Source organism: Podarcis erhardii (assembly GCF_964252035.2).
Source record: "Podarcis erhardii genome assembly, chromosome: 1".
NCBI lineage: Eukaryota > Metazoa > Chordata > Lepidosauria > Squamata > Lacertidae > Podarcis > Podarcis erhardii.
Window position 1 is genome coordinate 61,825,054 of NC_138497.1, and position 17,881 is coordinate 61,842,934.

At 41.7% G+C, this 17,881-nt stretch overlaps 1 long non-coding RNA gene across 2 annotated transcripts in view; it reads right to left on the bottom strand.

Annotated features, from left to right (window-relative positions):
- The window catches only part of LOC309327615, a 111,011-nt gene extending 96,318 nt beyond the window's left edge, over positions 1 to 14,693 (bottom strand). For both annotated transcript variants that reach the window (XR_014150593.1, XR_014150594.1), the window contains exons 1-2: positions 14,540 to 14,693; positions 6,211 to 6,396 (exon numbers count right to left, since the gene is read on the bottom strand). This is a non-coding gene — a long non-coding RNA (uncharacterized lncRNA). The remainder of the gene's footprint in view (positions 1 to 6,210; positions 6,397 to 14,539) is intronic.
- Between the last annotated feature and the right edge of the window lie 3,188 nt (positions 14,694 to 17,881).

Here is a 17,881-nt window from a genome sequence, read left to right on the forward strand (position 1 = left end):
ACAAGAAATACTGGTGAAGCAGTTTAATGGACAAGGTGTCCCCAAATAACTTTGTTTTTGGCAAAAGGTTGGGTTTTTTGTGTGAACTGTCCTAAGACCCGTGGGTATATGGTGGTATACACATTTAAAATTATTATTATTATTATTATTATTAGGCACTCAGGGCTCTTCCACATGACCTGTTGATTGAATATTAATTCTAATTTGCTTGCATAAAGCTTATGCAGAGGTTATACAATGCCCACTTTTTACTAAGTACTCATTCTGTTTGGTTTGTGGGGAGGTCATGCTACAATGAGCATCCATCTTTATTTGTTTGTGCAGTTGTATGCATCTCCATCCATCTTACACCTTTTAGTACATTTCCCCCATCAATTATCTAGGCACAAAAGTATCCTTTTTTAAAAAAAAAAAGTGGATCTGTTGCACATTTTAAAATCCACGTTAATTGCACAAACCTAAGTGGCTGCTATGCAATTGAATAGTGACGACATAGTGACAGTTTGAAGAACTTCTGAACCCATTCATTATACTGTTGTGATGGGACGAGGGGACTGTGCAAAGGGAACATCACGGGCTAGGCTGGAATTTATTACCATTAGCTAAACATGTTGTCAGGAACGTGGGCCCCTAGGACCTGGCAGCGGAGGCAACCTCGGTAAGTGAGCAAGAGTCTGCCTCTGCAGATGAGGGAGAAGTGTTATGTTTCAGAGCTGACAGCCCACAAGGCCTCCTTTCCAGGCCAGACACTGCTAGCTGGGATGAAGAGGGAGAGTTGGAAGGCAGCCAAGGTGAACCCGGGCTGCAAACAGATAAGATAGGCTCAGAAACTCTGTCCACTGACAGTGGGGAAGGGCCAGTCCAGGCTCTCGGTCCTCAGTTCCGGCAATGGGAAAGGCTCAAAGAAGAGTGGGAGATTGGGGCAGAAAGACGAGGTTCTTCCATAGTTCCTGTTGGGGGCAGGGTCAGACTAGAGGATTCAGACTAGAGCATCTATCATGGCTGACAGGGAGTGCGAAGCTCCACTCTGGTTGTTTGTTTCTGTAAATAAAACTATCTTGAACTGATGGGAGTCTTCCTACTGCTGGTCAGCCAGCTCGTTGCCAGAGATCGTTATACATGTCCCCACTAACGGGGAGAAAAGTAGTGTCTCATTATTAAAATTGGTTAGCTAAAATATGGCTTACAGCAGAAATGTCCAAATATATTAATTTGTTTGCAGTAAGTGTAACCAAACCTTTCATGATTTATGTCATCCTTTTATAGATGATATGAAGAGTAGATATAATTTATATGTTAATTGTTATAGTTCATTTAATATGACACACACCTGTATGGGATGATACTGTAGTGATTGTTTGCTTCCCTCCACTGTTTAGGTTTTCTCCTTTTCTTTTAAACTTCTTAATAGCTTTTATTAGTAACTTTTAAAACAAATGATTTTTTTATATCTATAATCAATTTAAATTTATCCTTGGCAATGAGGATGCTGTCCCCACCCCCAAACAATATTACATCATAATGCAAAATAATTTGGAGAGGTATTCTGTTCGAGAAACACAGTGAAGTCAAGAGTAACCAAGTCACTGTCCAGAATGTTTTAGGATCTGCAGGGGGTAGGGATGTTAAAAGAGATAAATCTCACACTCAGAGATTGGGGTTGCGTGCAAAAATAGGCATTTTCTTGGTATACTGTGTTGTGTAAAAACTGCCTCTTAGGTTACTATGTTTTACCAAAGTTGGTTCTCATCTTCTTTGGGGTCACATATGGCTAACATGAATAGGTGAGTTGCTGTTATTTCAAGACTTATTTCAAGACTTTTAATAAAGGTGTGCTGACCACCCTGTCCCCCTTTAAGTGTGGAAACATTTGCCCCCTGTGAAAGCAGGTAAGATATTTAGCGACCTCGTGGACAAGTAAATTTAAATAGGGCATGTGAATTTAAATAATGTTTATCTTTTTGAAGTGTTTACCCAAGGTTCAGTCTCCTTGGACAGTAGAGACTATGGTATCTTTATTATATATAGTTTATTTACACATATATACAACATGAGCCTATGAGAGAGTGACTTGCAACATTAACACCTCAAGAAGGTCTTGCTTCTGCCATAGTCACAGCCTTGGGTTCAAGCAGAAATCAAGCATGTCTCTCCCTCTCCAGCTTCTGCTTACAGGCTGCTTATAGCTCAGCTCTCTCTCACACCTTTACCCTTGTCCTTCTTACCAACAGCCAGGTGAAGGAGGGGTTCCACCTATTTTCTCTCTGGCACAAAGCTACTTCCTTTGTTACTTAGGGGGCATTAATTCACCAAGAAGCTGGCGTGGCTGTTCTGACCATTGAATCCTTGCTGGATCCAGAAATTAGAAGGGGCTCAAGCATACAGCCTACCACACCCCCAGAAAAAAAACACCTCACAAAACTATTCACAAGCCTGATGCTATATTTGCATCTTACAATCTGTTTCACCAAGGAGACCTTGCTTTCATATTTGGGTCAATAACCAGGCACTATTTTGGCAGTGATTCATACCCTACTAATGAATTGTTAGGTTCAGTATATTTGATGGCATGATACTGCCACGATTATGAAACGTCATATACCAGAATCTAGGGAATTATAAGAGATGATCTGTGGCTACATCATTTTGCTACAGCAACATTTTCTTGATTCTGGAATGTGCAAGAAATGTGAACTGTTGAATACAAGCTGGACTCAACTACATGTAGCTATGGGTATAAGTTTTAGCCACATTTAGTGAAATTACCAGTCTTCTCTACCTGACTTTGCCATTCCGACAGATATAATTAAGTTTCCAGGAGGGAATTAAATCTTAGCTTTCAGATTTGTTTTCCAAATTGAGACATTGTCAATTAATCTTATCCCTTTTCAAGCATTATTAAAAGAGCTCACTGATACAGGAGGGAAGGAGCAGCAGGGATACACACTAGTTCCACCCTCCACTGCTACTCCTGTCACTCTTCAAGCAGAGCTTTCCGAACTGTGTATCGTGACTTGTTAGTGTGTCAGCTGCAGTTTGTATGTGTGTCATATGAATGCTCCCTGCGCTCCTCCTGGGGCTGGAATTGGGTTAGTTTTACCTCTGGTTTGCTAGTAAAACTGAATCACTGTGTCGCAAAATGATGCATGTCTAAAAAGTGTGTCACCAACATGAAAAGTTTGGAAAGCTCTGTTGTAGAGAGTAAACTTGTGAAGCAGGGGAGACTTTGCTATTTGTGGAGGTTCCATGGGTTAAATTGGGGTTGTAAAGTGGGGGTGGGGGCGGGGTTAGAAAAGGATCACTGCTTCACACCTTCTTTCTGATGCTGCTTGCCAGAAGAACATTTGGCCTATGCACCCTCACACTGATGCTGTCCACCTAAAGAAGAGAGCAAAAATGGCCAACGTGTCCTTACACAAAGGCACTCACCTGAAAGAGAATGACATTGGCCTCCACACTCATCTCTTGCCAAGCACTTTCAGGGGAAAGATGCCCTTTGCACCTCAGACAAGACAAGAGATCTCTTGGCTTTCTTTCTTATGCTCTCATTCTTTGAAATGCATGTCTCATCTCCACAGAGACAGGCATCATTGTCCACTAAGGCTTTTTAGGAGATGGAATGACGGCACTCTAATTCCTGCTGGCTGTCATTTGTAACCTCCCCACTCTTGCCTCACCTCAAAACACTCCCCACTGCAAGACCTCCAGCCTCTGTTCTCTTCTTCCTTTTGGAAATAGCTTGTCTGGGTCAGGTATTCCTGTCTCTGCTCTGGCGTAAGCGGAAATGCCTTAAAGACCTGTCTTTCTTTCTAGGCTGTTCATCTTGATTCATAGAAAGTGCTCTGTGTGATTTTTACGCTGGAAGAGGGCAAATAGAGACCTAACCTGGAACATCTGTTGTGGCAACCATTAAGGAGTAAGACAGTATGCAGATCAGCTTAGCCTCAAGACCTACTGGTCACTTGAGCTGGTAAACTCACAAAACTGATTTGTTCCAGGGTAAGCACTTACACATTGCAAAAGAAGAAGAAATGCATCACAAAATACAGATTTGCAGAAAATTGCATGTGCTAATTTATTTGTATAGGTGCAAATTTAGAAATAATTGCTATCTTCAATAGAAATACAGCACCGCTTACGACAGTGGGGAAGATTGTGACCAGCTGACCTGAATATCTCTGTTCAGGCTGACGTTGAGGACCAATTACAGATAGGTAGCCGTGTTGGTCTGCCATAGTCAAAACAAAAAAATTCCTTCCAGTAGCACCTTAAAGACCAACTAAGTCAGTTCTTGGTATGAGCTTTCGTGTGCATGCACACTTCTTCAGATACACTGAAACAGAAGTTTCCAGACCTTTCTATATAGTGAGAAGGTGGGGAGGGGTATTACTCAGAAGGGTGGTAGGAATGGGTGATTGGCAGATAGCTGTGATGAGCCTGTTGACGACTCTTAACGACTGCAATAGGTCTTACAGGAGGAAGCAAGGGGTGAAAAGGTGAAAAATGGCCATTTTTCACCTTTTCACCCCTTGCTTCCTCCTGTAAGACCTATTGCAGTCGTTAAGAGTCGTCAACAGGCTCATCACAGCTATCTGCCAATCACCCATTCCTACCACCCTTCTGAGTAATACCCCTCCCCACCTTCTCACTATATAGAAAGGTCTGGAAACTTCTGTTTCAGTGTATCTGAAGAAGTGTGCATGCACACGAAAGCTCATACCAAGAACTGACTTAGTTGGTCTTTAAGGTGCTACTGGAAGGAATTTTTTTGTTGAGGACCAAGTTGCTGATGGACAACTTGAAGGCTCCTGCTTCCCCCTCTTAAGATTACTTATTTTTCATCCAGGCTTGGACCGAGCAGCCCTTCAAGTAGAGGATCTCTTCAAATAGAGGACTGTCAAGTCAAAAACACAGTCATGCTAATTTGTTCCGAAGGGAAAATGGTATCCTTTGCATTAGTAGAATGACTGGGATAAAGCAGATGGAGTTCAGAAGAAAAAAGGATCTGATCCTACTTTACTGAGGTAACCTGAACAAGAACAATATGTTGAGTAGACATATATAAGCCTGCACAGTAGAAAAACTCTTTCAGACTCCCCCCACCCAACTCTGCTGTTAAATCTCAACCATTTTCCTAAATGGCTGATATCCCCCACTGACTAAAACCTCCAGCTAAGTAGAGACTGCTGTCATTCAGACCAATAACAAAACCAACCCCTTAAATGGTCCCTGCTGTTGCAATTCTAATGCTTCCATTACTAAGTACAGTAAAGTACAGTAGTTTAATCCCACCCTCCCACCCAAAAGTTTTCCCAGAATGGAATGTAGCCCTCAGGCTGTAATTTTTTCCCACCCTTGAAAAATAACATGATGGAAATAAAAAAATCAGCAACACAAAGTATGAAGAGCAACATTATTCAAAGAGATAGCTACAATTTGCTCACCTAACAGGTTATAAACAGATTTGATGTCTGAATTACAGCACAAATATATCACATATATCAGGGGTTATAGTTAGTGCTGCTACTTACTCCTCTGTTAGGGTATGGATCCCAGACACTGCTGACCTATGATACTGGTTGCCTGTGATTTCATCTGGTTGCCAACTGACGCAGATCCTCAGACAAGATAGACATGAGGTGTAGTGATGTGTTTGGTTCATAATGGTAGCTGGATTTATTGGGAAGTCAAATTCTGCCTCTGGTCCAGATTCCACATTGAATATCTGTAGTTTTCTGTGTTTAAGGCCATCATATTTGTGCGACACAATGTAAAATTCTAATCCACAGCTCTCAGTAATGTCACCAGTGTCCACACCTCTTGGCTGCACATCAAACTTATGCAATTACTGTGGAATGAAATTGGCTGGAGAATTATAATAGAGCTTTAAGAATTTAAATAAAGTTAAGCAAAAATAATAAAAAATAGAAAGGCTGATACTGGTAATTAAAAATATTTGGGCTCTTGTTGTCAGAGAACATTAAGACAAGTGAAACAGACAAAGGATAAATTATAAGATACTGTAGAATTTTTTCCTATGGAATTATACAGCCTCCTGTGTATTAACATTAGAATGAATATGAAAAGAAGCAGCATTCTCTTGTCTATGATCTCTGAATTAATGGACTCTGTTCTCCCAGTGGAATAAAGGAGACAGAATACAAAAGAAGAGAAAGAAATACAATGTAGAAGATTTCAAATATAGCTTACTGTGAATATAGCTTTGACCAGTTGTCAGAATCTGTGCTGATGCATCCAGTGTGCCCAACGTTGTGAGAGAGAACAGGTGGTGCTGGATGATGCTCAGAGGAATCATATATTAGCCCGAATGTTGATAGATTGGCGAATGAATTAGGTGGCAAAAAGTCCATGTGTGTCTGAGAAGTGATTGAAGGGCTGCAAAGAAGGTGTTTGAGACAGGATTAGGGAACTAAAGTAGACAATTGATATGGCAGGCCTCCCTTTGCCGGGAGGATGAAGACAGCCTAATCTGTTTCCAGTTTTATTCCAAGCCTTTTCTATCCATTTATTGCAAGTGTGATATAAAATCATAACTCTCTTTAAAAACATTGTATGATATGTAAAATTAATTTTCGCCACTTTTTGCCACAGATCTGTCCCTGTATCCATAGCTACAGTTCCACAATGCATTTCTGAAGCTTTGCTGCATTCCCTGGAGTTTAGGGTGTCTCTTTTTTTCTCCCACCTCTCAACACTCTGTCTTAATCTGTGACTATTCATCACATATGGGTGTGACCAAGAAACAGAACATAGGATGGTGCTATACAAATGAAGGGATGGGCTTGTTTCTCAGTTGGGGTCACCAATGGCAAGAGCAGTAGCGCCTCAAAGAAATAAAGGAGAAAGAACAGTGTGCCCAGTATCTTTCCCCACAAGACTGAATAAGGTGTCCTGGGAGACACTCCTGCTGTGGTGGCAAAATTTGCCCTTCACTCTTGGTTTATGGTGTTCCAGCCTTCTTGAATGTCTTTTCACAGACACACCACACCCCCAACAGTAATACCAATTTATATCACACATGTAAGAAAAACACTGGGGCCTAATTTGAATAGTAGAGTGCTTGTTATCTGCTGGGCGGGGCTTGTGTGTTTTGCTCCGGAATCAGCCCCTCCCCTGCCTCTCCTTGTTTTCTTGCCTCAGACTTGCCTCAAGTTGTTGTATTTAGTTTCTCTCCTCATGTTATTTTGTTACCGTTTTCTTCATTATTGAAGCTTAGTTCACATTTACGTGAGCCACTTATTTTTCTCAAATAAAAAGAAACTCTGCCCAAGAATGGTGGAATATCCTAAACTTGAGTCCATGAGGGGATATTCCTAGTTTGCCAGGAAGATTGATTTTGTTAGTCATCCCCCACCTCCACAACAACACACAATGGAAATATACAAGTCTTTCTGTGTGTGCATGCCAAGTGTATGATATAAATCAGTGTGTGTGGAGGGAGAGAGGGAGAGAGACAGTGAGAAAGCCACTGCCTGTATCACACTGGTAGGAAGCTGTTTTCTAGGTGCTTATATCCTATTTTTCTTTCCCAGAGTGCAATAAAGGGATCTTACATAAGAACACATCATGCAATAAGTAAAAATACAATATAAAAGTACAACAACATCAAACAACATCAAATAAAACATCAATCATGGAGGCAAACGTCAAGAGAACAATCAATTAAAAGCCTTCTGCAACAGTTGTGGCTTTGCCAGATGTCTAAAAGAATAAATTGTTCGAGCTAATGGACCTCCCTTGGAGCAATGTGCTTCATCCCTAACTGAAAATAACTGCAAGTTTGTGAGGGAGACAACTATATTCCCCCAGTCCCCAAAAAATCTCAGGAATGATGTCCAAGCAGGAAGGCAGGCAATTTGTCTCAGTATTCTTCCCTTCTTGGAAGTGCTTAGAGGCTGAGATTGGTTTGCGGTGAAAAAGGGCAAGCCCCAAGTTTAGAATAAGCTACAATAGATAAAATGGTAGCATTGGTGGGGAAGAGATAGAACATTCCACCCACCTTGATCTAGTTCAGGGATAGCCAAGTTGGTGCCCTCCAGGTGCATTAGACTCCAATTCCCACCTGTCCCAGTCAGAGTGGCCAATGGTTAGAGATGATGGGAGTCCAGAAGTTGGGAGTCCAACAATGTATCTGCAATCTGCAATACAACAATGTATCTGCAATCCATTCTTAGATACTTCTTCACAAGGACATTTGTATTTTCAATCAATTTAGCGATTTGTAACAAATTGTATAATATTTGTCTACTTCTCATGTGTCTTTGTGTACTATGTGGGTTTTGTACAATTTAGCAACTGTCTTTTTGTGTTTGTGCACTCTGCCATAAACACAAAACATTAGTCTACAAGTGATTGCTGAGTTTATCCTTCAAAGATCTATCACAATTTTGGAAATTATAGCATACACTCCTAAGGGCCGAGGCAGTTTTGCCACCCCCCTTTTTTTAAGGGACTGGGCATTCAGAGGGTGTTCAGCTCTGCCCCCTGGCTCCTCACAATGCTGCATGAAGTGGCATGTGCAACGTCAGGACGGACCCCTTCAATCAACTTGTGAAGATGGTGCCTCTGATAGCAATCATGTATAACCAGGTATGCAGATAGCATCCACTCAGTTAACACACTAGTTCACACATCTGAATGTTGTCAGATGTGCAAAAATAAAATAAAATTGTAGCTTCTGCCCAACAGGCAGGGCTGACCCAATATATTTTGGCTCCTGAGGTGAACCACAAAGTGGCACACACACCCCAGCCAGAAAAGAAGGGGGGAGTGAAGGTTTACATCAGGAACAGGGCAGGGGGGGGGGTCAAATCAAGCTAACTGGGTGGTTGAAGTGGGAATCAAAGGCTGTTGTAGGGGGAGGGTGCTCTGAATTACAGAGCCCAGGAGACCCCAAAGGGCAGCTCCTGCCATTTCTTCCCTAGGGGTGGAGGGAGACCAGTAGAACATAAGGCAGGTGGAGATCAAAAGTAGGTGGAGCCAGAGCCAATGACAGACAGAGCCAATTCTAGTTTTGTTTGCATTGTCCTCGCTGCTGATTTGTACAAGCGCAACATTGAGACTAAGGAGGAGCAGGAAGATAACAGCCTATGCCAATGTCTGGATAAGTTGTAAATGAAAGGCCAAGCAAGTGGGGGCTGGCTGGGGACAGGGTGAGGTTGCTACAGCAGTGACCCATTAGCCCTAATGGACTCATCTCCACTGGCTACATCACCAATCCTTGGACTCCATTGCTTCCTGTTTAACCAGCTCAGTCACTGAGCTACGTGTGTGTGCATGTGATTTGCGAATATTAGTGTACACATAACCGAAATGATTCAACATTCTTGTAAGGAAGTTCAAAAGTTAATTCTAATAACATCACAAATGATTTGACTTTATTAGAGTTAACTTCTAAACTTTCTGACAATTAAGCCCCAGGACAACATTAACTTTGCAGCATCATTTGGTATTGTTACTCTTTTAATTAATATGCAGATTTCTTGCCCTGGTGGAGCGAACACATTTGTCTCACAGACAATTTGGAGACTGGAATGAGGCACCCATCGATTTGTCCGTATTTGAGTTAAAACCTCTTTCATACCTGGAGAAATAAAGGCAGGTGTTTATATACGAGAGCTTACCCTGTTAGCAAAAAACCCATCCACATACTGTCTCTAAGTACAAATGGCCAACACTATTGTGGATACATTAAGTGTATATTTAGAACTGGAGGCTTACATGTGAAAGGAAAAAATAATGTTTTCTAATCTAGTAAACATACATAATTTAAGAAGTAATTGACCAACAAGTGTTATGTGCAACCCTGCTTAATGCAATTATGCAAGTCATTTATAAAGTGAGAAGATAGCTACTGCCAGAAGAACTATAAATAGTAATTAAGAGCAGCTAAATGTTTGCCTACTTTCATATCACCTCTGGCTCGTTGCTCATCAGTTCTCATAAACTGAGCAAGTTTGGATTCCCTTTGCATTAAAGAGTCTTGCTATCAAAGTCACTTCAAAGTTAATGGAATCATACTCAAAGGACAGACCACTGCAAAACAACACAGGTTATCAAGAGGTAAAGCTGTGCTGCTCCACTCCTCGCCAATTTCTATTGAGTTAAACCAAGGACAACCTCACTTCCAGCAGGTTTTGAAATTAGCTCTCCATATCTTGTACGGCTTTATTCTTAGTGGTGTTACACAAGTTCCCTTACCTGGCTTTGTGGTACTGCAGTGGACTGGGTGGGGATGGGGTACAATTCCCAGGAAACTACAAACAGCATCCTTTCTTCCTTCCCTTAGAGGTCACAGGGAACCAGGGAGAGGGCCTTCTCGGTTGTCGCACCCGCCCCCCTTCTTACATATTTCTTATTTATCCCATAAAATTTATACATGTGCATTTTTTAGCACTGTGATCTCGCACTTTTTTACGAGCCGTGCAGTTGACTAAACAGAGCAGTTGCAGAGTATGTAACATGCACAGCTACACACACAAGACATTGTACACATTATACTCACAAGACATGATACACAGGATTATCTCTATGCAGGTAAAAAACAGAAGATGTCTGATGCAGCACTTATTTGCTAGTTTCCCCCTTGCAGTGACTTTGTTTTTCATTCTTTCATTTGAATAATGGCTGCACTTGTGCAATAATTAAACTGAAGCTTAACCTTGCTGCTCCAATTGACTCCTATGCAGATATAACCCAAGCTATGTAAGGATCTGCTGAGTAAGTTTTGTTGTCTTGAGACCTCCGTTCAGAAACCTAATCTGTGAGGCACACACCGTGTCCTGGTATTTGGGGCCTCCTGCTGCTGCCGCGCTACCACCACCTGATTTCTGTTCTGTTCTCATCCTGAAGCAAAGTTCTTAACCCAAGGAAATTGATCAAAGGGTTGCTAAAGAATTGTGAAATAAGGATGCAGGGAAAGGGAGGTAAGGGGAAGTCATGTTTTATATGTTTTTGTTTTGTGTTCTGTTTGTTTTGTTTTTGTTGTGATGTGTCAGAAAACTTAATAAAAATTATATTTAAAAAAAAACCAAAGTTCTTAACCCAAGGTACTATTTCTGGGTTAGCAGAGTCTGTAACCTGAAGCGTCTGTAACCTGAAGCGTCTGTAACCCAAGGTACCACTGTATATGCATATACATAAGGATTCATTACTTGCAGTAGGATGCAGTAGGATATTAAGACTGATTTCTCCTTTTTAAAAAACAAAAATTTCATTGGTGTATACTTTGCTGGTACATTTATTCCAAGAATTTACACTTAACACCATGAACCGTATGAAAACGAACAGGTTTTGATGTATAGGGTTGCTGTTGTTTCCTGGGGCACGCCATCTGATATTTTCATTAGCTAAGAACATGCATGCATAATCCACACACAGTTATGAATGCTTCCTAAGCAGGTTGCCATATGTAAAACTCCCAGCTCAGGCCAAGAAAATTTGCATATTATGCAAATTAATTGTGTTAATTTGGTGAATAAGATGCACTCTGTGTAATTTTAGCAACTTATAGCTAACTAGTTGCTAAATAGACCAGAGAAAATGAGGGAAAGGAGAGTGGTGTTCTTAACCATTTTGCTTCCTACTCTGATGTTTTTCGGCTTATGCACAGCTTCTATACTCTGTGAACAACCAACATGGAGTGTCTGACACACGGAAATGTGATTTTTAAATGGATAGTGCAATTTGTGAGTTGAGACCTGTCATGCCAAAAATCAGGTAAAATCATGCCAAAATCACATTTTAGTCCACCATCTTGATTCAAAATAGTGGTGGTGTTGTTGTTTATTCGTTTAGTCATGTCCGACTCTTCGTGACCCCATGGACCAGAGCACGCCAGGCACTCCTGTCTTCCACTGCCTCCCGCAGTTTGGTCAAACTCATGCTGGTAGCTTTGAGAACACTGTCCAACCATCTCATCCTCTGTCGTCCCCTTCTCCTTGTGCCCTCCATCTTTTCCAACATCACAGTCTTTTCCAGGGAGTCTTCTCTTCTCATGAGGTGGCCAAAGTATTGGAGCCTCAGCTTCAGGATCTGTCCAGGCTCCAGTGAGCACTCAGGGCTGATTTCCTTCAGAATGGATAGGTTTGATCTTCTTGCAGTCCATGGGACTCTCAAGAGTTTCCTCCAGCACCATAATTCAAAAGCATCAATTCTTCGGCGATCAGCCTTCTTTATGGTCCAGCTCTCACTTCCATACATCACTACTGGGAAAGCCATGGCTTTAACTATACGGACCTTTGCCGGCAAGGTGATTTCTCTACTTTTTAAGATGCTGTCTAGGTTTGTCATTGCTTTTCTCCCAAGAAGCAGGCGTCTTTTAATTTCGTGGCTGCTGTCACCATCTGCAGTGATCATGGAGCCCAAGAAAGTAAAATCTCTCACTGCCTCCATCTCTTCCCCTTCTATTTGCCAGGAGGTGATGGGACCAGTGCCCATGATCTTCGTTTTTTTGATGTTGAGCTTCAGACCATATTTTGCTCTCTCCTCTTTCACCCTCATTAAAAGGTTCTTTAATTCCTCCTCACTTTCTGCCATCAAGGTTGTGTCATCTGCATCTCTGAGGTTGTTAATATTTCTTCCAGCAATCTTAATTCCGGCTAGGGATTCATCCAGCCCAGCCTTTCGCCTGATGAATTCTGCATATAAGTTAAATAAGCAGGGAGACAATATACAGTGACTGGCAGCTAAACATTGACAGAGACTGCCAACCCCACCTCAGGGATGCTCATGCAGAGTTTGGCAATGGTATTGTGAGAGATGGCTATGTAAAAAATGGGTGAAGTCATGCTCAAGTGATATTTCGGACCACCATCTTGATTTAAAATGGATCCCAGTGTCCAAATGACAATGAAGTTTCCTGATCCACAACAGGAACCTTCTTGCCAAGTTTGGGGATCTCTCAAGAGGAGACCAAACCTATGCCCGAAAATGGGTGAAGTGACATTGAAGTCATGTTTTGATCTGTCATCTTGATTCAAAATGGCACCTGACATATAATGACAAAGAAGTCTGCCCCACCCACCTCAGTGGATCTCTCTAGTGTTGATGGTGTAGTATCTCATGTTTACATAATGGAAGATAAGCCTTCTATTCAGCATATATGGTAAGTGTCTATTAGGGCAGATCTACAGTATACATTTAAAGCACATTTAACGCACATGACTCCCTTCCCCAAATCCTGGGAATTCTAGTTTGTTAAGGGTGCTAGAAAGGCTAGCTCTTTGAGAGGAAAACTATAGTTCCTATGAATCTTTGAATGAAGTAATTTGCTTCAATAGTTTTGAATATTTTTTAAATGTACAGTGTGGATCTGCCCCTTAGTCTGTTCTGTTAGTCAAAGGGAAGGACAGGTACTCTGAGAAGAAGATTAAAAATACAGTGGTACCTCGGGTTAAGTACTTAATTCGTTCTGGAGGTCCGTTCTTAACCTGAAATTGTTCTTAACCTGAAGCACCACTTTAGCTAATGTGGCCTCCCGCTGCTGCCGCGCCACTGGAGCACGATTTCTGTTCTCATCCTGAAGCAAAGTTCTTAACCCGAGGTACTATTTCTGGGTTAGCGGAGTCTGTAACCTGAAGCGTATGTAACTTGAAGTGTATGTGATCCAAGGTACCACTGTATCTAGTAAAAGTATCTGAAGTGATCTATCAGTTGGGAGAGAACAGCAGTTATGTGTGGGGTGCAAGGCAGGGAGAATGTTTAAGAAAAGTGAGAAAACCTGCAACTTTTAGCCAGTAGATTAATCAAGTTAACATTTTGTTAATTAGTCTTTACTGATGGACCCTACTGAATTAGAGGCACACTTGCCTAATTTTTTTTACAGTTATTTTGGTTGTAGGAATATAATTGTATTATTATTTCATTTTATTTCCCTTCCTTTCATGGGAGCCTGGAGTGATCATGACCATAAAAATATGAACTACACAATAAAATGTATCCCAATAATATATTTCTAAAATAAAAAGTACAAACATTAATACTCCATCTTTCCATTAAATATTATGAAGGTGGCAAACAACAATGAACTCAATTATAAAACCAAGCAATCCACAAACAAGTAATTAATATCACACACATAGTGATAAAAGCAGATAAAAAAGAAAAGACAGCCAGTTGAAAAAAACATAATCAAATTAGAACTATAGAGCTGCAGAACAAAAGAAAACAGCCACTAGTCCAAATGCCTGTTTAAATAAAAAGGTTTTCCCTGTCTGTGGAAGCAATGGAAGATAATATTACAGACGGCCTTGTACAACGAGCGCTTGTAAATTGTAAGCTCACTATCTTAGAAAGACCCCTCTATTGCAAAGTTGGCAGCATATACATTATTTAGATTTAATCATATAATTAATCAATGACTTGTATAAGAATGTGGGGCAAACAGACAGAGCAGCAGCAATATCTAAGGCCTGAGGAGTGGACATTTTCCATTACCATCCCCTCAGAGCCCTCATAAGACACCACAGCCTTGTAAAATAATCGTATTATGTGTTCCTAGGAATTCATTTTCACTTACTGTCAGCTGTCTTGGAGCCCTGTTGTCAGGCAGAAAGGCTGTATATGAATATTTCAAGTAAATAAATAAATCGCAGATGATTAATGAATGGTGTATAATGGCGCTTGTGATCTGAGCTGTGTATGATAAGGCATTGAAAATAGTTGCTGTAGCTTGGGAGAACTCTGTTTTTCCACTGTCAAAATGTTACAGTTTAGGAATGTGTGAGAACTGAAGGGAGGGGGTTACTGTTAAATTTAGGTTACTGAAATTCTAATCTCATTAGGCAACATTCAATTAATTTTGGCAGGCATTCGCTAGCATACTCCCCACCCTGCTCCTTTCGCTGTTTTTTTTGCAGCTGGCCGTGGTAGTAGAAGTGGGAGGAGTTGGCTTTTCTAACCAATCCAGGCAGCCCATATTTACTTTTTCCGACAAGGTCCTGCAGGTCTCTTCATTCCATGGCATTGTGGGAAAAACAATATGGCGGCTGCTACTGAAATGATAGCTCCTCCACTAGTGGGCATCATCTTTTTCCTGGCAGACCATGAAACAATGCATCATCTGAAGCAGGCATGGCCAAACTTGGCCCTCCAGCTGTTTTGGGACTACAATTCCCATCACCCCTGACCACTGGTCCTGTTAGCTAGGGATGATGGGAGTTGTAATCCCAAAACAGCTGGAGGGTCAAGTTTGGTCATGCCTGATCTCAGGCATTGTAGGAAAAACAAAATGGTGGCTGCCAGGAGAAGCTGTAGAATGAGCCTCCACTGTGCTGTCAGATAAAGCAACAAAGCATAGTAAAGCAAAGAGAGAAGTAAAAAGAAGCCAAATATAGCTACAGTGGTACCTCGGGTTACCGACTCCACTAACCCAGAAATAGTACCTCAGGTTAAGAACTTTGCTTCAGAATGAGAACAGAAATTGTGCGGCGGCAGCGGGAGGCCCCATTAGCTAAAGTGGTACCTCAGGTTAAGAACAGTTTCAGGTTAAGAACGGACCTCCGGAACGAATTAAGTTCTTAACCCGAGGTACCACTGTACTTCCACTGCTAGAGAAGCTCCCCACACCTGACGAAATGGACATTCATCCCCCCTCAGCAATCAGCGCAGGACAAACAGAGATTAAACCAAATGGAGCACATCTGGTTTGTTTTTCTATTTGTCCCAAAATGAATGCACGTATCTCTAGTACAATCTGAGCATTGGGACAATAAAGCAAACTCACCACAGGAGTTTTATCTTCAGAGACTTCATCTAGGGGCTTCTATGCAATGAATAAGTAACGTGAGTTTATTTTGTAAAAGGAGGTGAGGGTGGGGGCGAGAAGGAGAGAGGCTGTTTAACCGGCACAGAATAAACCTTAAGTGCAGAGCTCTGTGATATTGTGAGAAGCTTAGATGAAAAGCGGTCTGTGTTTTTCAGATCCTGCAATTTCAGGTGGCATTTGTGAAAGTAAGCTGTGTCATGTTTGATGTGACTGCTTTCCTATAGCAGGAGATGTGGCAGCTTTTCTGCAATAGAGAAACTTTGCACATTTGAGCCTTGCGTTCTCCTTTATTAGCAGAGTCTGTCAGTGGACTGAACGCTCCTTAGGGGGCTGTGGTGATTTAGTTACTTCCGCACAGAAAGGATGCATTTGAATACCAAAACCTGCAGCGCCAATTCATCTTTCTGTCCTTTCAACTGCCATTATGAGAAATTTCTCCGGAGCATGGACACAATTATAACTTGGCCCATATCTAGACTGTGTGTTGATTTAAGACCACATGCTATGAGCAAACCATGCCTACCAAACCCTTTGTGAACTGAACAAACAACCCCCTCAAAGAAAAGCACACCAAAGAAACATCTTTATGTAATAAGCTTCTGACCTTCTCAGTGAAGCATACCAGCTCTTATTTTCATAGAAATCAGACTTAGATCATTGAGAGCTACTGCTACTCCCTCAGAAGGTGGTGGACTCCCCTTCATTGCAGGTTTTTAAGCAGAGGGTGGACTGGGTGGGTATCTGTCATGGATGCTTTAGCTGAGATTGCTGCATTACATGGCATTGGACTAGATTACTCTTGGGGACCCTTCCAACTCTACAATTCTGTGATTCTATGATTCTATGTAGAAATAAAATTATTGCAATGTTTTCACATATTCTAGAGGGAAGGAAAAGGTCAGGGCATATTTGCCTGTGGTGGCTCATTTGCATATGTGCATCTGCCAGTTGTCTTAACACTGGGAACCAGTCGGGTCAATTGAAAGCTGAGCAGGTTGCAACCCTTCATCACAATAACACGCTCTGAATGTTATCCTGCAACCCCAAATGGCTGTGCAGCAACATCTTCTGAATACTTAAAGCCAGACTGAGGTTTTTGAGGGTTGATTTAGGAAAATGATTAGAAATTAAAATGTAATATTATGCCTATGCTTTCCTAGAGAAAAACCAAAACTGATATTTTTTTCCATAGCTACCTATTGTCCATTGAAGTCTTCCCACCCTCTGAACTGAGCAATGATAGATTGGAAAAGTTCGAAGGTTTTTGAAGGTTTTTTTTAAAGCTATTGCTACAACACACACACACACACACAGAGAGAGAGAGAGAGAGAGAGAGAGAGAGAGAGAGAGTTGTTTCCCCACAGCGATATGGCTAACAAATTTTGGCTCCAGGATGTGGCAAAGGGCCTTAGGGATTAGTTGCAGATGTGATCACTTCGGTGGTGAACCATCAAAGGAAGGCCAGCTTGGGTGGTGGTTAAGGCGTTGTGTCTGGATCTTTAACATTTAGGCTCTGTGAAGGGGTAAGGCTGCCCACAAGCCCACACAGCGGCCGACTGGCCAGAGCATGCCTTTGAGAGGCAGCCCTAGAGAGAGCTCCACACTTGATGTACGTCAGGGGGGTGGCCTCCTTGTCTCAGGGCCAACCCATCCATTATTAACCAGCAGGTGGGCTGGTTAATAATGGATACATGTCCAATGCCTTCGCCAAAACTGGTTTACATCTGTAATCAATAAAGTTGTGGCCTTTCTCATCTCAATACTGATGTGGGGGCTTGGTTGGCCCCCACCGCTGGGCAGTGTGCTGCTTGTGATTGGGCCTGTGAAGCTACACACTAAGTTCTTTTGCCCAATGTTCTCTTAACTTGCAAGCGGAGGTGCCCTCCGCTTGCCTCAACAACTCATCTGACTCAAAGGTCCAGATCTTCCTCCTGCACTTACTTATTTACCCTATAGTTCTTTCTTCATGACTCAGATCATAGCTTATATCCCCTTTTCTATCTGCAATCAAATTTGGGGTGTCTCTATCCTACTGAGTCTCTCAATTTTATCTCCCCTCTAGTGACAGTCTTTAACTGGGTTCACTGCCTGCTT